The sequence below is a fragment of the Gymnodraco acuticeps genome, unplaced genomic scaffold, assembly GCF_902827175.1.
Source record: "Gymnodraco acuticeps unplaced genomic scaffold, fGymAcu1.1, whole genome shotgun sequence".
NCBI lineage: Eukaryota > Metazoa > Chordata > Actinopteri > Perciformes > Bathydraconidae > Gymnodraco > Gymnodraco acuticeps.
The window spans coordinates 1,049,710-1,074,005 of NW_022989949.1; the positions used below are offsets into that span (position 1 = coordinate 1,049,710).

General features: G+C 42.9%; 1 protein-coding gene across 3 annotated transcripts in view; it reads right to left on the reverse strand.

Moving 5' to 3' along the window:
* The window catches only part of nrxn2b (neurexin 2b), a 637,678-nt gene that overhangs the window by 137,041 nt on the left and 476,341 nt on the right, over positions 1–24,296 (reverse strand). The window lies entirely within an intron of this gene.

Genomic DNA, 24,296 nt, shown 5'->3' on the forward strand with positions numbered 1-24,296 from the left:
AAACACTGCTGACCTTTACAAAATGGGGTAGCCTGTCAGAGAGGAACTGGTGGCAGATGCAACTAAGCCTGTAATCATGGAGGAGAGTCTGTGTAAGAGCTGCTTCGAAAACTTCCAAACCAATTTATAGGGCTTAATTTGTGGGGACAGGGTGACGCGGTGACTAATGTCCGACTGAATATTATTAAGGTCAAAGTAATACATCATGTTGAAGTAATAACCCAGCTAATGTAGGTCAGTGACCCAGACTCACAGGAAAGTTTCGGTCGCGGAGCCCCTCTTGTTGGAATTTGCAATTAAAAAACTGGACCGACATAAAACTGTACTGTATGGACAACTTAAAATGACAGAATCTTTAGATTAAAACAGAAATCACGATCAACACTGACCCCTTAAAGTTCCTAATGGTGATTCAAAGGGCCAAGAGGACCTCATAAACCGATATCCTGAAAGAACAACAACCAGGCAACGAGACAAAAAAGCACTCTGGAAAACTTACATCATCTCATTTTCCACTGAATGTAAAAAACACAGCCTCCTCGTCCTTCACTCACTGGGAGAACAGAGCAGTGACAACGGCAGCCATTTTGTGCCTCTGTTTTCCCCCCAAGCCTAACTGCTGTGTGAATAAGGAGAGAGTTGGGATGGGAGCCAGGACAGCGTTTTGGCAGGAGTACACATACAGACCAATGCATGATAAATGAGTGTGTCGTGCATACTGTTGAGCCTGGGCAGAGACCTGCCCGGCTCATCCGTTTGGTGAACAAGGCACAAGTCAATTTGACTACAAAGACCCCCCCCTCCCCTCCCTCTCTCCTGTATCTGGAGAAGGGAGCTGTCTCGGTCTGGCTCAAAGGAGGAGAGGGAGACTGAGGGAATGGAAGGAAGGGCGCGAGGGGTGACAGCGCATTTGGAGAGCAAGTAGGAAGGAGGCGAGATGGGCAGCAGGTAAATAAACAAAATCAGTGAGTGACATGCACAAGGAGAAGGTGACGGAGAGAGAAAGAAAACATTTAACAGAATGATATCGAGTCAGAAATTTCAATTTGTAAGCTTGGACCACTTTTTCCCCTCACTCTGGGCATCATTATGATTTCATGTCTGAGAAATCCTGCTGGATAAGGGCCTGAGCTCCATCACAACACATACAGCATGCATCCAGAGCAGAGCCCTTGTTCTCCCCGCGACAATAAATCATCCCCTCCTGACTGTTTTATGCTCGGCGAAGCACTGGCTTTGACGACAGTTCATTTCATGCCAATTGTTCGCCGCTTTTTTCTTTTCATCCTCAGCCCCCCCCTCCATCCCCCAGTCAGCCCCTTCATTCTCTTTTCACTCGGCAAAAACAGACTCCTGCATGGGTCTGATTAAAAAAGCTTGCTCTGACACGAGGCATGATTTTGGTTGCTATGGGAGGAAATAGATGGCCCCAAATAGCTCACTATAATATTGTAACTGTGTTTAATTTGGTTAAAATATGCAGTGCATATCAAACTAAACTACCTGGGTGGGACAGGGAACAATGTACATCTGCCACATGACAGATGGTGAATCTCTCAAGGTGTTGTCTAGCATGAAGGACACCAAAGAACATCATCTATGAAAAATGGCACTTGGAAGACACTTCTTCTTTTCAACATCTGTTGCTCTAAATATGGCCTACAATCACTCAGCATCTGACAAAACAATACTCAAAATATAACAACGCAGGGATCAGTAGCGGCTGCTTTTAAATCAATGCCACGTCCCACAGCTGTCTGCTTCTGTTCTTGAATCACTCTGTCTATGTGTGTTTGTTTGTGCCAGTCTGGATGCAGCAGATACTGACGCTCCTGTGATGGCCGCCGGCTGTAAATCTCCTCTGAGGAAAGCGGTTGGACAACATTCCATTAACTGTAGTGACTGCTGCTCTGATCAGAGGGTCCACTCAGGTCAAACGTCCTCTTCATTTTCTTTACTACTTGAGTCATGGAGGTACAGCACTTGAAGGGTGCAACTAACTTCGAAGCAATTCCATCTCTGGGGAGTTTCTAGTGAAATAAAAACACACCTACAGTATACTAGCCGCTTTGCAGTTTGGTGCAAGACACCAAATAAGTGTCCTTATACAGCCATTATTTACAGCTTTTTTTGAACCACCTTTCTCTTTCTACATGCAGATCTGTCAATCACCGACTGCTTATAGAGAGACACATGGAACATGTCAAACACCTAAAGAAAGCATAATACCGAGGCCGCATTTCAAATTGTGAACGAGTTTTAGGAATAGTTTGTGAAATATTCTTATTGCAATTCAAATCATCTGTATAACTCAGGTTTGTGCATAACGCCAGTCAGCTTTAGATGTGGTTGTACGAGGGTTTTTTACACAGTCTAGCCTGCTAGTTTTATATTAACCATACATACATAAAGTGATAATAATCTTGCCTCCTACATCTTACTTATGTTAAGTTGTTTAACCCTTGTATCACGTTGGATAAAGTGAATCCCTGTATTAAAGACAGAGACAAAGAATACTGCTAAGAAGTCAAACCTGGAAGCAACATTTTAAAGGTGCATGTGCAAGAGATATCCTATTTTAAACATTCTTAACTTGAATTATACATTAACTTCATTATGAAAGGCCTAACACGGCAATACTTGTTCACTTTGAAGCACACCAATGGGACAAAAGCAGCTAACAATCTCATAATGTGTCTTTGGATGGATGAGTCATTAATGCTGTTAAGGAGCAGTTAGCTTTTTTATTAATCCCTTACTCTGTGCAGAGAAGTCTTTCAGCATTTTAGTGCATAATAAAGGAAAATCTGCAGCGTCTCTGGAGGGGACCCTGGAATATAAGATGATTTTTTTTTACTTAAAAATTGGTCTTGTGCAGCTTGTTTTGAAAACCTTTGCTCTTCACTTTCCTCTCCTCTTGATGTATCCTTTAAGATGTCCCTAGCACACATGACCGTTCTCTTATGTCGTCATGTTGATCATCTAATCTCTGCTAATGCAGGTGATTGTCATTGGTGGAATCCTGTCAGTGTCAGACAGCATAACAAAGCACTAATGATGCGCAGCAGAGTTAGATACCTGTAATTGTAATCCCAACAGATGGCAAGCCTAATGTAGCATCACTGCAGGAGACATCAGTCTGCTGAGTCAGCATGTTCTCACATCATTGACCAATGTGGTGGAGTGTAATTAAGTACATTTACTAAAGTACTTCCCTAATGTAATTCGATCTTACGCTGCTTTATACTTCTACTTGACTACATTTATTTAACTGCTATAGTTACTTTAAACCGGAGATTTTATGCGTCAAATCCATAAGTTAACTTTTTAAGATGCACATTAAATTTGCTCTGCCTTGATCAAATTCAGATGTCATTGCAGCGGTATATCATTCAAATAATATATCAATTATCTAACATGTAAATAAAAAAAATTGAGCCATTTTGCCTACAGGGTTTATACAGTTTTTCACCAATGATTTTCAATGACTTTTCCATGACTTCTCCATGACCTTTACCTAATTTTCCATGACCAAAAAAAATACTCTTTTCACAAAAAATGTTGTGCCTATCTAAAACAAATCAAATAGTAGACTTACTAGCTTCTACATGCTAAAGCAACTAAAATCTCTCACCAGCAAAATACCTCATCAGTTAAATGCCATTTTACGTTTCATTACTATACGATACAGTATTTATTATCATTATAGTATTACTATTTCGGCGATTAGATAACATATAAATTATATTTGAAGCAACTTTAGTTACATTTCCATGACTTTTCCAAAACTTTGGGGAAAATATTGTTTTCCATAACTTTTCCAGGGCCTGGAATTAGCATTTTGAATTTCCATGACTTTTCCAGGTCTTTAACCCTGTGCCTAAATGGTTAGCTTTTAATAGAATATATATATTTATCTTTTTTTAAATGGTTGGTCAACCAGTGCCTTCATTTTAGTAACAAGAGTTGAAGAGGGGAGACAGAGGGGGCCACCAGCTATACCATATGACGGCCCAAGAAGAATTGTTTTATAGGTATATTATTTTATGTTTGACTATTACTTGAGGTGTTTTTCCATTATGGTTTTGCTGCTTTTACTTCAGTAATATATCTGTATTTCATCCGCCACTGAATGAGCAATGCAATAGAGGAGGAAGCAGAGGGCACTTGGGTATAAGATAAGGAGTAAAAAAGAAAGGAAGAAGAGAAAAGTATAGACCCACATTAGCCTCTGAAGAAGAAGAAAATCATTTTCAACACCTCCCTCCCCCCTAAGGTTTGAGGATTTAATTGTCACATTAAAGGATTTTCGGGTAGAGTGAAGCATCATCCAGGGCAGCCCGCAGGCTCCGTCTTCTGAAACTGTCTAAGGAACCAAAGGTTTCAGTATAGGGACCGCCCTAAAGGTAAATTCATTAACAACACATTTTTTTGCAGGCCGTGTTAAGTCTTTTAACACCGGAGAACCCCCACCAAAAAATCCTCCTCGACTCGCCTCTGGCCCTTCAGAGGCAGAAAGAGAAAAAGCCGACTGCTAATTTAAAGCTATTCCAGGGTAAGCCGATTGCACAGAGTGAGGCTTCAGGCTTAGTGTAGATTGCAGGGCAGTGTGTTTAATGCAAGAGAGATAGCGGGGTCATTTAAAGCGGCAGTGAGAGCAGCCGCTCGGCTCCCTGCAGCAGCAAACCTCTGTTCACACATCGTCTGCTCTGTGACTCACTCCACCTCCCTCCCTCTCTGCTCTTTTACATATCCACTTCTTTTCACTTGGGTACATTTCTTTCCTAACCTCATTCAACTGAAATGCAAATGCAAAGAAAACAATAACTCCTGAAGGAATGAATGCATCCCTCAAACATTGCTGATCAAATAGACCTTTTTCTCTGTTGCTTTTCCATTTATACAAAAATAAAGAGCCTTCAGATTCCTCTGACCTTGATACAATTAGATCCAAACAGCCCACGCAGTTTGTTTTTGTCATCAGAGGAAAACGTGTGTGGGCTTTCAGAAGTCACAGGATTCAGGGCTATCATTGGCTCTGGATATTTATGTGTATTTATACTTGACACCATCAGAAAAATGATATTAGAGAGGTCATTTGCAGAGGTCTGGATGACAAACCTTCCGCACTTGGACATTTAAAATGATATTCAATTAAGAAAAGGTAGACTGACAAGAGCGGGTACAAGCTCTACAGAGTCTGCAGTCAGAGGGTGGAGAGCCAATAGGATTAGAGATCTGCAGTGGGAAGTCTCTAAGGACCTTTCCTCCACAGGGAAATACATGTTTATATAATACATGCAGTCAACATCGTCTTTATTTACAATGTGAGCGTTTAACAGCCAGACATAGCAGGTAGTCCCTAGAAGCTTCCAATATGCCGACATCTTTCAAATGCACAACAACTAAAACCAAGTTCATGGTCCCTGAGACTCAGAGAACATAACATGCTCATAAATGATGGGTAAATAAAAGCGGGTTTTGTGGTGAGTGTGATGCCATGTTATACTTTAAGCAGCTCTTTTAGACTCATTTAGTCATCTCAAAAACATTGCCAGACTCCGGCCTTCACTCTCTGACTGTGGCAGAAACACTCGTACACGCCTTCATCACATCCCGTCTGGACTACTGCAATGGAGTCCTGTCCGGGGCTCCCAGCAAAACCCTGGACAGGCTCAAGTACGTCCAGAACTCTGCCGCCAGGCTTCTCACCCGCACCAAGCCATGGGAACATATCACCCCCATCCTCATCCACCTCCACCGGCTGCCGGTCAAGTCTCGGATTCAGTACAAAACACTCCTCCTCACGTCCCTCCATACCCTCGCCCCCCAGTACTTATCGGACCTCCTCCATCCCTACACCCCCTCTCGGAGTCTGCGGTCCTCAGACACGGGCCTGCTCTCCATCCCCCGCTCTCGCCTCCGAACTGTTGGTGACAGGGCGTTCAGTGTTGCGGCCCCCACCCTCTGGAATGCACTTCCTGCCGAGATCCGTAATGCTGCCTCCCTGGACATCTTCAAACCATCATTAAAAACACACCTGTTCACCCTGGCCTTCGGGCCCGAGCCCTTTCTTGGTCCTCCGGCTTCCTTTCTTTTGTTTATTTTGTTTGTCCACCATGTACAGCGACCTTGGGTCCCTTGAAAGGCGCTGTATACATATCATTTATTATTATTATTATTATTAGTCAAACATATTTGATTGATGTCCTTCAGCATCACAATTTAAAATACTCATGTAGACTGCTATAAAAACAAAAACAAACTATGGTGGCATTATTAAAATATGACTGGAATTTTAATTGCCAATTTTGTTTTAGTCTCTGTTGTTTTTTTATCTAAAATGGAGTTTTACTTTTCATTCCAAGCCATTTCAGTGCTATGATTTTGACTGAAGTGTCTCAACCATTTATGCCTCACAAATGAACAGCTTCCCCTTTTTTATTTCAGCACAATGTTGCATCACCTTGAATGAACAAACGCGACTCCTGTCGGTGAATGGAGATGCATCAACGCAGCACATTTGGTTCTCTTTGTCCTGCGACGCTAATGGCTTGGCTCTTCACCGGGAAGAACATTCTGCTAAATGTTGAGAATAATCAAGACAAACGCCGACATTGCTCACTCTCAGTCTAAAGATGTGACAATGCGGTAACAAGGATGTATTTTCTTTCAGTTCAAGTATCTCCACATCTTTAAGCCTTTGGGAAAAGATGTAAGTTTGACATCAGTTTTTAAATCTTTAGTTGCAGCAATGCACCACATTTATTATCACTGTCTGTCGGCTCCTTCACTCTAACAAGATGCCACCATATGATGCTTCTAGTTCCATAGGTGGGTCAATTTAAAGTTGTTCTTGTTAAAACTATGTTAAATGATGCAATTCCCAGGAGCCCTATTGAGAAGAGGTAAGTAATTATGGCTCGTAAGTATCATCTAGTTACTCGAGGAGACTCTTGACACTTAAGCAAAGGCTAGGTTTAACTTACAACACTTCAAATGTACCGTCTGATACAACACTTTGGAGACAAGCACTGGCACTTACTTAATTAATGACTCTACCCAACATTACAAAATGTTACACTGGCAAACATCTTCATCAAAGTTCTTTACAATAAAGAAATTGGTCTCTGGTTTGTTTGTACCATTTCCTGGCATCAGCTTTTGTTGGTTTGTATTATTCTTCATTAAGTGGTCAGAGCTGAATATCTGATAAATAATGATATTGAAACCGTACAACAATAATGAAGTCATTGCTTCTGATTTCCTTGTAGTGTGAAGTACGCTGGCCATTCTTGCCCTCACACTCACACTGATCATATTGTGATGAGTATATTGTGGCGAGAGGGCGTCCTCAAGAAAGTGATTGAAATTACAGAAAGCACTCCATCTGACCTCATGAATTTAAACAGCCTCATGTATTCCAAATACAGCCGTTTGACAAGATCAAATTAAATTGCAACACATTGGAAGGCAATGCGAACGCCATCTTGCTCTGTTTCCCCCGCCTTACGAGGTGTGAGCAGAATAACAGCACGGAACATGAGAGAGGGGGAGCGTCAGAAAGACAGGAAAAGATGGTTCTCCTTATTATGAAAAGACAAAAGGAGATGGAGAGGCGTAATGAAAAGACAGAAGGGTGGAATGAAGCCAGAGAGACAGATGAGCCATTTGCCTTTGTGCTGGTGAGAAAGAGGAGGGTGGCGGCAGGAAGCACGTGGAAATGGAGAGAGCTAGACAAAATAAAGTGAAGTCACATGCCGTCTCTACTGCAGTCTGCTGTGAGCACTAATGAGCAACCCAATCGTTAAAAGGAACCTGTGCAGAAAGTTAAAGCAAACTCTTCTCACTGGTTTTTAAATTGCGCATCGACAGTACTGAGACTGTGGCACGAGCTGCCCTCGTTTACACATTCAAGAGATTATTTACCTCCACAGATCTGGCAATTGCCCCGTTTTATAATCACCGTATCTATAAATATTACAAGGTCCCCTATTAAAATATGATATTTAGAGGGATACATAGAAAATGAGTCAGTGGAAAGGAAGCAAGGCACAATGCAATCCTCCTGTCTATTAAAATGTAATGCTCGCCTAGATTCTAAGCCACAAGAGCAAGCTCTCGGAAAACTTACAGTCAAGGCTTCCCCTCATTTAAAGAAAATAAGTAATTAAAAGTGGGCAGCAGAGTGTGCCTAAACCACAGCACTGAGTTTTCTAGAAAACTTCCCTCATGAGATTTACCTCACCAACGATGTACCTAGATTCACAGGTCATTGGGAAAACCATTGTCCTTTTCACTCAAAAGGGTAAACATAAGCAGCAAGAAGTGGAAATGCAACACTATTGAAAAATCCTTGATCTCTGCTGCTTAAATTGCCGCCGTACAGCCGCTGCATTCTCTCGCAAAGAAAATGAACCAAATAACTCAATTTGACATTTTAGTGTGCAAAATAGGTTTCACTTACCTATTTGGTCGTTTTCAAGGCATCACAGGGAGCAGGAAGAGAGCATGAGAAGGAGGGAGAGAGAGAGAGGAGAAAAGAAAGAAACTTTAGTTGAAATGCACCAGATTGTACATTCATCACATAGGCTACTGATAAATTCATCACGCATTCATCATACTTAGCCATGCCATCTCTTTAGAGGAGGTAATAAATGCCGTCCTTTACACAAAGTCATTCTTTCAAGACTGAAAGAGAAATCCGAGGTGGAGATCAAGGGCGGAACAGATAATCCAGAAGCCAAAGGACACGCTCGCAGCAGTATTTTAAATACTGTGCATTTTCACAATTATAACACACCCACTCACACAGATATACTTCAGTTGTGCAACCTGCATTATCCTCACATTGTGTCCAGGAAAAGGCTTTTTTATTCACATTCCTGACAAAGGGTCTAATGACCTAGTTTAGCAGTGTCGGAGTGGTATATGAGCAGGACATACTGTTTTCTGACAGCATACATCCATCCCTATTGGATTGAAACCGGCAATGTGTGATTTAAATGCATCGACATACAGGAAGGTAAAAGAGATTGAGGCATTCTGAGTGAAATCACAGGAATAAAAACAATGAGCTTTGAGAATTTATTTTTGTTGCAATTTCCTCTCACCTAAAGACACAAAACGGGTATGACTGCAAACACACACCGGATAAAACAGGGATTCTGAAGCAAAATATTCAAAGTTGCTCGCAAAAAAGAAAACACGAGAACAACAGCAACCTCTGCTAAAATAAATACTGCCATCTGGAAGTGGGAGAATATGCAATTGCCTGTCGAGCTGCATAACAAAAGGCTAGTCTGCAAGACCATTGAAAATCATTGAGATTCTGCTGAAGTCATGTCTTTCCATCTCCTAGCTTTTCACTATCTAGGTCAGCTAAGGCAGTACGAGGAGGGAGGAGGGAGGAGGGAGGAGGGAGGAGGGAGGAGGGAGGAGGGAGGAGGGAGGAGGGAGGGGTAAAGACAGAAAGGGATAGGGACTGGAGGTGTGTGTGTGTTTATGGCTGTTGATCGCTGCCTATTTTCTCGGCAATTGGAAGAAGAAATGGTGCGCAGATGGAGCAGGGTATTTAAAAAAAGAGGAGAGCCAGTGCCCCAAGTGGAAATGTGGCAAGCGAAGGAGTTTATACTTTATTGTTTATTAGCAGCTATCCTAAAAAAAAATCTATTTCAAACGCAATGAGCAACAACTGCTTTGTGAGCCTTCTGGCCTCCTTTCAGGAGCCTGTGGTGGTTATGGTTTGGAGTTTAAGGGGTGTGTGTGTGTGGTTGGTTGTGTGTGTGTGTGTGTGTGTGTGTGTGTGTGTAGGAGGAAACAGAGCAACTGGGTGGGGGGATAGGCAGCCATGTTGAAAAAACGGAGATAGTGCCAGCTTGCAAACACCTATCTTCTGTCACTTAAGTGTGGGGTGGGGGAACCATTCCATGTTGCAGCTCCTTGAAGTAAACCACCACCACACACACACACACACACACACACACACACACACACACACACACACACACACAACACACACACAACACACACACAACACACACACACACACACACACACACACACACACACACACACACACACACACACACACACACAACACACACACACACACACACACACACACACACACACACACACACACACACACACACACACACACACACACACACACACACACACACACACACACACACACACACACACACACACACCACCTGCTTAACTTTCTCCGCCTGCATTAATAGAATCAAATCTGCACGGTATCAGATACATGCTATTTTCTCCTGCTAAATCCAATTTGCTGATATTTCCAGAATGTCTCTCCCTCCTCTCCGATTCCCCCTGGTCCGTCCTTCTTATCGGATAACAAACAATCTGTCTGGCTCAGCGTGCCCTGATTAATAACACACAAGCGTGAAGATGGGAAGGTGGAAGGGAGAGGAAGGAAACAAGGGAAGAAGGAAAGCCTTTGCTGCTGCTTTCACATGCTATTAAGGTGGATAAAGGCAAGGACGTGAGGTCATATCAACCAGGAAGTTTGATACTAAACAATTAACATGTCAATAAAACAAATTCTCCATCCTGTGAGGTCCTGCGTAAGTCCAGTGTTTTGCACTGCAGCATCCTCTCCCAAATAACTCCCCGCCTACTCTCATGTTAGCTTATCATCCTGCAGAGATGATACGACTCCATGCCAGTGGAGGCCTGTGTGTCCCGAGCCAGCGCCTACAGACTTCAAAATCACAGCCAAACACCACCCAAACAAAGTGGGACCGGTGGGGCATGGCCTTCTCCATCTGTATCAAGCCAGGAGTGAACATGAGACCATAAGGGATGCTGGGAAATGGGAACATGTTTTTCAATCCAGTCACGGTCGCTCAGACTGCATCTATGTTGAGAATAAACACTTATGCAGATACATTTGACACTTTAGAATTACAATTGATTATTGGTAAACTGTTGTGAAACATTCTAATCATAAAGTATCCGATTACCTTCATCACCATGACTACCACAGCTTTCATAGTCTGTATTAGCAGTTCAATTTTGATTAGGAACAACGGTCCACCTTTCTATCACTCAAACATGGCCAGAGCAGCCGCTGACTTAATGAAGCGGGGCGAGTCGTAACATTAAGTATGGAAGAACTCATGCATTTCATATTACCGACGAAGAGGGAACACTGCCTCCAGATTGCAGACATGATGTCCCTCTTCATGGGTTCGCTCCGTGTGTGGTATTAGTTATTATTAGCGGTATACATGTAGCATGACGATGTTATAAGGGACATTACTAATCGCCGCCACAGTTAGACCCTCCATTGTGCAGATGGTCTCCGATGTCTGCAGTATCAACACTACATTTTTACATTAGCCCGTGGCTCAGTCACTGACACATACAAAACAGAGGTCACCGGCGCCGCCTCTGCACACTGGTATCTCGCTAATGACCAGGAAATTGCTCGGCAGCTGTCCATCGCCCCCTTGACATTCACATCTCCGTTTGCTATGCAGCTCATATCTGACATTTGGCGTGCCTTTCCACAGATTCCTCCGTCCTACAGCGCCCATTACCAGGCCCAGCCCTCCCCTCTCTATCTATCGCTCCACTCCCACCCTCGACGTATTTATTTGTTTTACCAAGCGCTCCTTCCCCACCCCTCGCCCAACATTTCCACGCTAAATGTCAGTAGAAGCCTTCTGGGAAGTAATGGTGTTTTCATGCCAGACAGGATAAATAAAAAGTCACCACAATGCAGCGGTAAAAGAGTGCATCGTGCTCCCTCTGGGCAATCAAAATGCTAAGACGATAATAACTACCACTACCATTTGTGTGTTAGTTCTTAGCCCCAGAGTTAACTTTGCCCCCCACCTTGCCTGTACTCCCTTGTAGGTCAGCTAAGACAATATCCAAAAACATTAAATAAAATACTAATGTGGCTGGTACTCCCATACGAGATGAAACTAAAATGCCCTTTGTCTGTGCATGTGTGTGTGCAAGGAGACAAAGAGGAAGTCAGTCTGTATGTGAAGCACAGGGCTTGAGTGCGCCGGGTGTGTGCGTGTGCCTGTGTGTGTTCTTTGAGGCGAGACGGTAAATTATTTACAGTCTCAAGCCCCTGAAACTGCCACCACTGTGCTGGGGAGAGCCAGCGCCTCAGGCAAACAACCCTCATTTAATTTGTTATACCTTCTCTACCTTTGCTTCCTGTCTCCCTCTCACCATTCTCTCCTTCAAGTGGTGATGCACATGTCAGTGTAGCATGTTCATTTAAGGGATGCTGTCAAGTTATTTATGTCAAACGTAGTTATTAAAACTGGCTTCAAGTGTTTCATTGGCAGAAAATAAAAAGGAAGCAGTTCATCAAATATACATATCAGTGCAGTGAGTCACAGGAACAAAGCACTAAAGTGGCAATCCAAGAAGACATCTTATAGGTAATATGTGTTCTTTGTGACACCTTATCATTAAAAGGACCAGCATATCTTACAGCAACCCTTATCTGACTCACAGTTGGCACCAGAAACCCAGGAGTGAGGTTGCGGTAAAAAATGAAGACTGGAGAGTCAAAGAGTGAGTCTCCATGTTTCTCTTCCAGGCCTTTGATGCGCTGGAAGCCTGGAGAGCAGAGAATAGCGGAGGGGATGGAGAGGAGGAGAAGGACGGTGCTGCAGGGTAGGTGTGTGTCGAGGAGTTGAGGTGGTTTGATTTCTTGCCAGCGAGGGGTTTCTCTCCCAGCAAATTGACTCCGGCGATTGAAAGTCAGTGAGGTGAGTGCGAGGAACAGCGGAGCTGAGGTGCCTGCAAGATGGGCCGGGAGATTTCCCAGGGTTCTTTCCACTCTTTTCCTTCTTTGAGTTTCTTTCACCCTCCTAAGCATTTCTCTCAAGATATAATACCGCAGTAACATCACACCCTCTTCAGTGCAGGATGGAAAATAACAGACACTTCCCAATAGACTCTCTCCCACGTTTAAGACTCAGGCAGCGTTTAGTAGCTTCACTTCCTTCACTCTATCACTTGTTGCTTCGTGTCAATGCCCAAAACCAAGCACGATCAACACATTTCTATAGTTCACAGAAGCCCACAGCCTAGATGATTCATTTGAGGACTTTTGGTCTTCAAGGAAAAGTTTTACCTGAGTCAATTCAGAAAACACTTTCTTAAAGTTCAAATATGTTCTTTACTGAGTGAGTAAACTTAATTTGAACCTTCATATCTGTAACCTTTTATAAATGGAGCAAACTTGAAGACAATTATTGTTTGAATAGTTATCTTTTGGCTGCGTATATAAATACAAATTGAATTTTTGGGGCAATTTTGTGAAATATTTTTTATGTTTCCTCATATTTCGGTAGTATTATGTGAACAAATTATTTCTGGTGTCTGAGAATCTGAAAGCTTCAAAAGAGACAACCATTTAGATTAGATGAGAATCAAAATATGAAAAGGGTAAAACATGAATGAAGTACCGTTGCACTCCATGTAACTTGAATAATGTTCAAATGTATCAGCCATGGTTAAAAAACATCATGCTAAGTTTGAGTTGAAGCAGCAGTGGAGGGGAGATCCTGGTTTCAGCGCCACAGACAGCTCCCACCGGGCTGCTGCAGCGCGTTCACACTTGCCAGGCCAAACACAGGTCTGGACGGGCATAAAACACCACCGCAGAGGATTGGCCCATGTCTCTGAGTGCCAGCATGGTACACTCTGATCCTTGGTATGCCATGTTGGGCTGCGGTGTGATGGGGCCTTGGGAAAGGTGACATGGCTTTTCCATTAGGTGGAGCAGCAGGGTTGGTGTGTCTACACAACACATCTCCTTCTCTATTCAGGAGAATCTCGAGGGTTGAATTGTAATGTGATGTACTGAAGTGGGAAGCAGTTCAAATAGCTTAAGTGATCCGACATGCTTTTGATAGAAACTGATAGAAATAATGTCCAAAACAATGATGATAAGATCAACGTCGCAACTTCCTCATGTCAGCGGAGACATGTTTAAAATGATATAGCCTACGGTCCTGATGCACTGGTTGCCGTCTATACGGATTGTTCTTGCCTCATTTCTCTTTGTCTCCAGACCTCTGCCTTGTAGCCACCAGCTGTTTCTTTGTCTCCCACTTAGTCGAAACATGTTTGATTCTCTGCCTTCCTCCCATCTGTTTGTAATTCTGCGCGTCAATCACCCTGTCCTTCAGCAGACTCAACACACATACAGTAGAGACACTGAGGCACAGACATGTTCGCTTTTTCATTAAATATACCAATGACAGGATATGACAAGATCTCCCAGCTTTTTAATTTAGCGCCGGTGTCCGCCCACTTCCTCAGAGAGCCGGTCTAAAACCTGTCTCTGTCAACTGTCGAGGGGTGACAAGTTAATTAACAACGTTTCACTACAATGCAGCAAACTCTTTTAGGAGTCAAACGGACCGGATGAGCTGAAAAGCGCATGGAGTGAGGAGCGGTTAGGAGACGAAGATGAGCAGGAAGTATCCTCAAATGCAGCAGGGAGAAAGAAAAACTGAAATATTTCGGGAAAGCCGACAGATGCCCCTTTTGACGCTAATAGCTACATGTACAGGATGCTGGTATAAATGTATCGGCGCATACACAAACAAATCAGATTTCACTGTTTCCCAGAGCTCCAGGCGGAGTCTCTCTGAAAGTGTTGTGTGATTGAAAAGCGGCCTAAAGATGAGGGGTAGCTGTGGACATTTTATGCAGCCATTAATCAGGAGGGCAAGCACCCACAGAAATATTTAGTATCTCTAATGCGGACCAGCCTTGTCACCGTGTTTCATCCATCTCTCTTTTTAAAGTGTTATCCAGTGATGTATGGGGGGGTATATATGCACATTCTGCAGAGTGGAGAGATCAATGGTGCTAAAGGGCTGTCCCCAACCTCTTTGATGGATTGATGATTGATTTATTTCATAAAGTTAGCTGCCCAAGCTAAAACTAATTCAGCACTGGAGATGCCAGTGGATATCGGGTGGTGTAATGCCAAATGTATGTCAGCTGGGTGATATAATTCTGTTTAGAAAGCAGAGATGTCTCAATTATATTACTCGGTCAATGGCCTCGCATGCTTTTGATTGTTGTAAGAGCCTTTATTTTGAAAGGTCTTCCTGGTGTGTTCAGAAAGCCGATACAGAATCATATATTATAGCGTTAATATTACGAAATCATGAGAAACTTTACTCCTATTTCCTGGTTTGATATCTACAATGTTCTTATCCAAACAAATAAACGTCTCTCTCAGTAGACATATGCTCACAATATTTTCTTTATTCAGTTCCAAGAGATCGGAACAATGTAGCACATTCATGTTTCTCTGGTTATCCACATGAGAGGAAATCACACTTTGAGTCGTTCTTGGTTTGCGAACGAAGAGAAAATGTATTTGCCAATTTTGTGGATTTAATAAAAAAGGGAGATAATTAAGTACAAGTAATAATGTTGCTTCTGCTTCCACTAACCAGATGAATTCAGAGACACATGGCTGCACTGACAACTTCCCACCCGCCATGAGGTCGCAAACACACATCTACCAGCACCATCCCCTTTCTAAATGTCACAACATCATTATCATGCAGTATTGATCCCGGGGCGGAGGTTCCATTTGAATTCCAATCAGGATGGATGCGACAGTTCTTTGGCTGGCACCGCTGCTGTCTCGGCTTGCCCTGGCAGTAAACACAATATTGTCAGTCTTCTCACGACCATAGACGGCCACCAGATGATGGAATCTCCCTCTAAAACATCCTCTGATTGGAAGCAGAATACCTGGGCCCTGTGAGTGTTTGCCAGGCTGCACTATGTACCTTCAGGCAGGAAATGACAATGCATCAAGTCGGCTTTACAGGTTTCCCTGATGTTTACAGATCTATATTCATAATCCCGTATCATGTGACTATATTGACTGATGGTGGTTGCTGTGTTGTATTGAAATTGGTCATTTGCTCCCCAACAGCTGGGAGCCCCTCCAGGCATGTAGCACTGGCATGAAGAAGGACAACACAAAGGGGTGCTAATCGTCTCCAATGATGTCTTGCTGCAAGGGTAATGGTCTTTTTGTGCGTTGCTAGGTGTATGTGATCATGCTTTGCATAAGGCATGATATGTTTGACCTGTAGTTTTCCTCTCAAAAGCACATATTTAAGGTCTGCCTCGCCACACTTCTGGAGCTGACACATCTATTTTTCTCAGCGCACTTATTCTCAGCCTCTATTCTTCTCTCTGTCTGATCGTTATGCTTAAAAAGATATTCTTAAAGATAATCAGAGATAATTCTATCCCCTTCTCTCAATCACTGTGATCTGGTCTATTCGCTGTCATTAGCCTGCCCGGTTCCCTTGTTTCCTTCAATCACTTTCACCATTTCAATGTTCTTCTCCCCTCCCTCGCTCTGTCTCCGAACACAGCATTAGCATCGCCAACGCCACTCAAGAGTTCAAGTGCTCTCTTCGTGTTTCATTCTTTGCCTCCCCCTTTGTGTCCTCTGTCTCCCTCAGTTCTCCTCCGCCCTCCCAGTGGCAGCCAATCACGGGCCAATAGAGAGGAAACTACTGCAAGTTAATATAACTCAACAGCAGATCTTTTTAGCGTCACAAAGATAGACACACACTTAGCCTGCTTAGCTGCTTTGCTAGTCTTATGGCAATCAGAAATCCTTATTTATGGCTCTCCAACACAATTATATTGTTGACGGTATATTATTGATAGAATATATGGCAAGTTTTATTGAAAGCTACACAGGAGGAAAATGGGTAAAAATATGATATGCATATGATATATAGGAGTTATGTAAGATCTATGTTCCCACAAGTCTGCCTATTTTAATCAACCTTGCTTTCAGGAGAAAATTGACAATTTAGTTTTGCCTTCTGTGTTGCCGCTGACATATTGTATTTGGGTAGCAATAATAAGCTGCTAATGAAAAATGTTGGTGAGTAATATCGGGCATATTAAAAATCAAACAACTGCGGCAGTCTGCAGTCAGGCTAACGCACACACAGAAAAATTGGATAGCTGCATCTACTCTGCATCAAAGGCCGAGGCGCGGAGATTCTCATTACGGCTCCTCTTCCGTTTCATCACTTTCATCCCAAGGCCATCCACCTCCCAAAGACAGATTACACAGGCACCCCAAATATCCCTTTAAAAGAAGCTACTTCAAAATCCACAGTCAGAGAGAGAGAGGGGATGTGAGGAGTGTGAAGATCCTCTCTAATAATTAAGGAGTGAAGCATGCAATGCAGATAATGAGTTTCTAGCATCAGTGGCTGCACAGTATTCCCCTGTCTTATCACCTGCTGCTGTCACTCACTAATGAAGTTGCTATTTCCAATTACTGCTCCCTATTAGGAATCATTATTAGGCCTGGGCTGTTATGGTGGCTGCTTCGGAGGCCGGAGATAGGGCGCGTACAACGCACAACCCAACGTCACTGTAAGCTATATTTGTCAGGTTTTAAAAAATGAAGCTTCCCAGCTTTTGTGAGAACTTGGAATGTAAGTGACCATCATACATAGTTGTATAAAGTATAGGCATTCATGAATGAGTGGAGATCTCTCCCCTATTCCCCTATTTGTATTGTTCAGTGAGTAATCCAAGAGAAACTTTATAGAAAGAAGTAAAAGGTTGTTCTTCTTTATCTCTCATCATGGTTATCATAGAAGGCCAAACAAAAAAGAACATCATACAAATATTTAAGTGAGACTGTAACCTTTACAAGAGCAAATAACATCATTTAATACATAAGCAATTTAACACCTCCTTATTTATGCGACACACATGGTCTAAGACAGATATCTCTGTGTAAGTGTAATATCACTGAATTTATCAATATCTATTGTGCTAATGTTAAACAACTATTTGTTTCTACTGACAACAGCAGTCCTTTAAAACGCTGCATGTTAAATGAGTCTTCCTCACCTGTTTTTTGTAATTCACTGTAACTTGTGTGTATTGCAACCGCAGAAGGCTTCATGTCATGTCGAATTACTTCCAGCTCAGGTACAATAGAGTTTGATAGCCGAACACGTTTTTGGTGATGTAGAACAAGGGCTACCTCAAGTTTGGGTATCAGCACTTCGTCATGATTCAAACATCCCATCTTACAACATGAGGAAACCCATCATAAGAAGGGACCGGAGTTTAGTAGACCAGAAAATCTAATGCCACTAAAAGCTCTCGCACGTCTTCTCGCACGTCATTACATATGCAGTGTTACAGCACTGTCATTATGTATTTAACCTGGCCTTGTCAACAGAGGAACAGGTGTTTTTCTTTTGTGTACGTGTTTGCAACTGTGTACATGTGCGCCACAGTGTTGGTAAGTGGGTATTTGTGCTGAGCACCTGGAATGTGTGATCATTACTGTCTGCAATCAGTGGCCTGTCCGCTCCGATGCTGCACCTGATCAATCTCAATGCCAGGCACTCTCCCCTCAAACCTAACACGTAGCAGTGTTTCCACAAGGTGTCACAACACACACACTCCTCCCAGATACAGAACACCGGCTAACGAGATGGAGGAAAGATGGGTGCATTCCAAAAGTTCCCCTGAATGCAGCAACTCAGGCCAAGTCTCTTCATGCGTTAGCCTTATGCATGATTATTAGTGTCTGCGCTTATGTTTTCCCTTAAAGAGGCCCTATTATGGTTTTTCCTTTGCCTCATATGTTCTTTTGTATGTTATTGGTCTACAAATAACAAAATCCCAAAGTCCCACCTTCGCCAGAAACGCCTTGATTAGACCCCTTTGTTTTTACCGTAACATAATGACATCACTAAGTAACACTCGAGCATCAATTGGCTAGCGCTCCAAAACATTGTACATGATAGGCAAAGGCGTGGGACATCCCCAAGTGATTAACCACTCGCAACAGAGCCGGACAGCTAACCAATCAGAGCAGACTGGGCTCTGGTTTCAGACAGAGGGTGAAAAGAGGTGCTGCAGCACAGGCAGTATGAGAACAATAAAGTGCCTTTTGAACATTAAAGCATGGAGACATGTAGAGACACTACATACTGATATGAAACCTGAAAATGAGTATACATGTAATAGGGCCCCTTTAAAAATGCTGCTTAAGATATACACTGAAGTTGCAGTTGCATACTAGTATATATTGTTTGATTGAAGTGTTTGTTTATACTGAAGACCAAACTTACTTTTTTTAAATCATTGTTTAAATATGGAGATTTATGTTATTTACAAACCAGGCGCAGGGGAGCAATGTCCTGGATCAGCACACCTATCTCCTTCATCTATTTGCATTTAAAGCATGCACAGATATGAGCAGTAAGGTTTGGTACCCTTTCTAATAGATTCATGCAATTTCCACATCCGTTTTGGAGGGAAAATCCCTGCCTTTAAAAGCGAGATGAAGAGACACCGCGTGTGCACGGAGGAATTTAAATTAACCTGCACTGCACATACATCTATGTGACATCAAAAGGGAACTGTAAAATTGTTCAGGGGAGTTGCAGTGAATTAGTTCAGCAAAGCTTCCGAGACAGTAAAAAAAAGCACGGGTAATAAATCAACTTCATGTAAATATTTCATAAGACCAACCAAAGTGCGGACAGCGAGTTGCGGCTGTGCAGTCATTAAAATTCCACTGGAGCCTGACGTTCACTGAATCACTAATCCAATATGTTGATAGCATTAACTTAAAAGCAGTTGTTGCTGATAATGTAATTAGCTGCTGCTTTAGTAAGTCAAACCCTAATTACATGCACAAACAGAAAGAAAGGCAGCATCCTGCATTTGCCCTTTTCTTTTTTCATAGATAAAAAAGTCATTTTAAATTCTGGCTGAAGATTATTGGCTTCGACCAAGGAGAAGTGGAAAGGAGCGTAGGAGCTGTAAGGTAGTGGGTCAATGCTGTACTCTCAGAGGGTTAACACTCTCCCTGATAGTCGTGGCCCTTTGTCTGAGAGACAAAAGGGAGATGGAGTGAGAGACGAGGAGAGAACAAGGCTGTGTGACTGCAGTGATGCATGAGTGGCTATTTCTGCTTTCAGTGTCTCCACGTGCTCTGAAGGACATGAGGAGGGTGTGGAGTGGGCCGAGCGCCCAAGGAAACCAGGGTAAGAGAAAGAGTAGAGAAATGGCGGTGAGAAATCTGTTTACCATTTATTTAATATGGAAATGAAAGAGTAGCTCAAATAAGTGTTTAAGGTAGTCTTCATGGACACAAAGTACACCTACAATACATTTGGTTCATATTCAAGGTTACAGATGTGGGAAATTGGTGTTTGTTAATCTGCTACAACTATCAATTAATGTGTGTTTTAAAATGTATGTAAACTATAACTTTCTGCTCATTTCATAGTTCCCAAAACATGAGTAAATGGTTGGAGGAAAGTTGATTAAAAAATGATAATCCTATTTATTTCCTGTTGAGACAAGTCCATATGAGTAAATCTCATTTTTAGATAAAATATTTATTTGATGAACCTTCATGGTACTAATATAAGATTGGTACCAACTTTCAAAAACATCCAACCCTCATGAAGGCTCATATCCAGTTGGAGAACACACACAAACACAACACACACGGCTCACACTTAATCTGCAACACTAGAGAAAAGAGAAAACACTTGAACAATAAAGCAGCGATTACTCAAAGCGAATTCAATAAGACCCAGCTAATCATTTGTCCCCAATCTATTGCACTACAGTGGGTTTGAAAAACAGGACGCCTGTGTTGGTGAGAGGGAGCCGATGCCACCAAGGACAACTGCTTTACTAATTTCACAGAGGGGCCGGGCCAATCTGGCGCCTAGCAATAGGATGACCTCAACCGAATCGCAGAGTGCTACTGAACTGTCTCCCCTCCCATTTAACGCACTGACAGACACGGGAGTCCTCGCTCAGGGAGCCATGTCCTTGTGAGCAGAGGAGAGATGGTCTTAAGAGAGGAATAACAACAAAGTATAATATTTTTATTACCAGATCCCTTAATATACTACTCTCGAGTTTTATAATTCAACTATACATTTACATATTTCTAGGACAAATTAACTATTTTAACTGCATACATCCTTATTTCTGGCTGTGTATCTCTTTTAGTCTCCTCCTTTTCTGGCCTGCTTCTCTTCCATTTTAGGATGTCAATAAAACCATCATGGATGACTGATTTCTCTTCCACACGTTGTATCATTTGCCTCGCCAGCAATCGAATGATCGTTTATACCTGTGATGGCATCAGTCAGGGGAAGCTAATAACCCGGTCAATGCTGGTGAAGCGTGAAGCCGATGCTGGCCAGCTGTGTTGGCAAATCAATGCGAGCCAAGTGCTCTGTAATGAAGGTTCCTCTAACCACAGCTTGTATGTTCTTGCAGAGTCTGTCAATAAAGATCAGAAAACAGTTTTGTGAGTGTCATTATTGTGTAGTTCAATGAAGCCACGCCCACCAGAACTACAGGTACAGATTGAAAAACAAATACCCTTTGCACATGCAGGCAAACATTAAAATGAGTTAGACTAAGGCCCCGGCCACACGAGGACGAAAACGGTCGTTTGCGTTACTGTTTAGTAAACGTTACTGTGGAAACGATAACAGGTCCCAAGGTGGATAGAACGGCATACATAACGCTCTGGGGGGTCCAACGGCTCCGTGTGTACGCCCTATACGATCATTTTCTGATAATGATGAGGCAATAGCCCCGCCTCCCCACCTCTGCTGCTCACCCCCGCGTCAAAGTAAACTGCACACTGAATTCAGATTATTTATCTTTCTCTCGATATGGACATAAACGCGAGTGAAGTCTATCTGACAGGACGGAGACACCTCTCAAACTACCTAAACTAGATATAAATATGTTTATTTTTACTGTCGGCCGGGTCACTCATTACTGGATCAGCTGCTGCATGAAACAGACACTGGCGCTGTCCGAAGAGAGGGAGGAAAAAGAGAGGCTCGATGTATTTTATTATTATATTATATAGAGTCGTTATTCATTTGTTTTAAAGCTCAATAAATAACAAAGAAGACCTTTGACCGGCACTTTTATAATTTTGTCCGGAAGATTTAAACTTTAATACACGTTGACTGGCGAAAAACTCTGCCCGGTTCCCTCGGCCCCCACCGCGGAGAATAAACAGAAGGGCAACCATGACAACCATGCTTCTTCGCTGCTTTTGTGGAGGAAGTTACAGCGCCACGTACAGGCTCCTGCATATGTACTGCAGCTTCTCCAGCGGTTGGAGCTAAACGGAGCGGTCGTGTGGACAGACACTATCCGGTGAATATTGCCTGTGGACGGAAGCTTTTTTGCGATTGCGATTGCGTTTGCGTTAATCCTATGCGTTTAGCCGTTTTCGTCTTCGTGTGGCCGGGGCCTAAGTAGTACTTGGGACTTGTGCTGACAATTGCCCTATTCATTTTAACTCAATTTTTCATTCATCCATCCATCCAGGGCCGCCCCTCCCTACAGGCCAATCACGCAGGCTGCATGGGGCCCCGCCTTGCGCAGGGGGCCCCGCCCAGAGGGCCTCAGCTGCTGTGTGCGCAGTTCTCCGTGCACCCCCCCGCTGACACGCGAGAGGGAGAGGTGACAAGGGGAGCACGTCTGTAACCCGACACCGTTGCAATGAATCGACATCTGACCAATCACGGCTTTGATACGGCCACTAGTGCATGTGAAGAGATGTCGGCGAAAATACCGTTTCAGTCCGGCGCAAGCAAGAGGGAAAAAACAAAACATGAAGAAACTATAGCATCACTCGAAGGTGGGTTATTGTATGAGTGAAATGTACAACTTGCTAATGTTGTATAAGTCAAATGTCATGTTGCCAATTGCCATATTAAAACATCAGCTGCAATTCACAACATGAAGAAGGCAGTCTCTGCAGAGCATACAGACTAATGGAGATGCAGTTATTTCCAGCATTCTTTATTTACCATTCATTCAAGTATGTTATGCCTTTTATCTGCTAATGTACAGGAGGAAGAGTGATACACTGTCTGTCTAGTTGGCTTACATAACAGTTAAAGTTTACAGCCTAAAAAACATGGAGCATTTTTTCCCCTTTTATTCATTTGTATGTCAATTTGCACATTTCATGGTGATGCTCAGCCTCTCCCCTTAACTCCTAACAGTCATCATCATGTCAACCACAACACAGACAAATACTGGTAGAAATGTGTGTGTAGTTGTTGATACATTGCTGACAGAGGGAACTACAGATTTAAGAAATATCAGTTTTTGAGCATGTCATAAGCTTTGTCTTGACTATATTACAACTATATTATAATACAAATAATATAGTATTTATTAGGGCTGTCAAGTTAACGCGTTAATAACGCAAAAAAAATTAACGCCACTAATTATTTTAACGCGATTAACGCATGTGTATTTTTTGTCCTCTGCCGCCCCGTAGTTTCAGAGCGCATCGAGTTTAAAATACCATCTACAAGCTGATGCTGACAGCCCCGCTCCTGCCGTCCGCTTGCGGCAGACCAGACTTCCACGCTCACCGGCAGGCACCGACTGGCCATCGGGAGGACCGGGAGGGTGTGTGTATGTGGCGCGAGAGAGAGACCTTACGTGTGTTGTTGTTGTTAGCATCTGGTGCTAGCTAGCTGCGCTAACGGATATAAGGAGCTGTTTAAATGAAAACAGAGGAGCGACATTTCGCCGACAACTGCGCCGAGCACTTGACTTTATGCAGGAAGCCAGACAGTGGGACATTGTACGAGAAGTCAGCACACTCAGCACGGATAGTGCGCAACATGATTGCAGCGTCCAGGCAGCTCCCGTTCGAGCATATGCCTTGAGTTGCACATAGCTCCAACGATCACACACACACACACACACACACACACACACACACACACACACACACACACACACACACACACACACACACACACACACACACACACACACACACACACACACACACACACACACACACACACACACACACACACACACACACACACACACACACACACACACACACACACACACACACACACACACACACACACACCAGTTGTATTGTATTATTGAATGAGAGAGGTTCCAGGTTTAATTGAGGCGAATATTTGTAATGTTCAGAGGTTGTTGTGTTTAATATTCATGAGAATATTTGTCATTGTTCAAATGATAATACACATTTGCATAAAGCATATTTGTCCACTCATATGTTGATAAGAGTATTAAAAACTTGAAAAATATTCCTCTAAGGTACATTTAGAACAGATACAAAATGTGCGATTAATCGCGATTAACTATGGACAATCATGCGATTAATCGCGATTAAATATTTT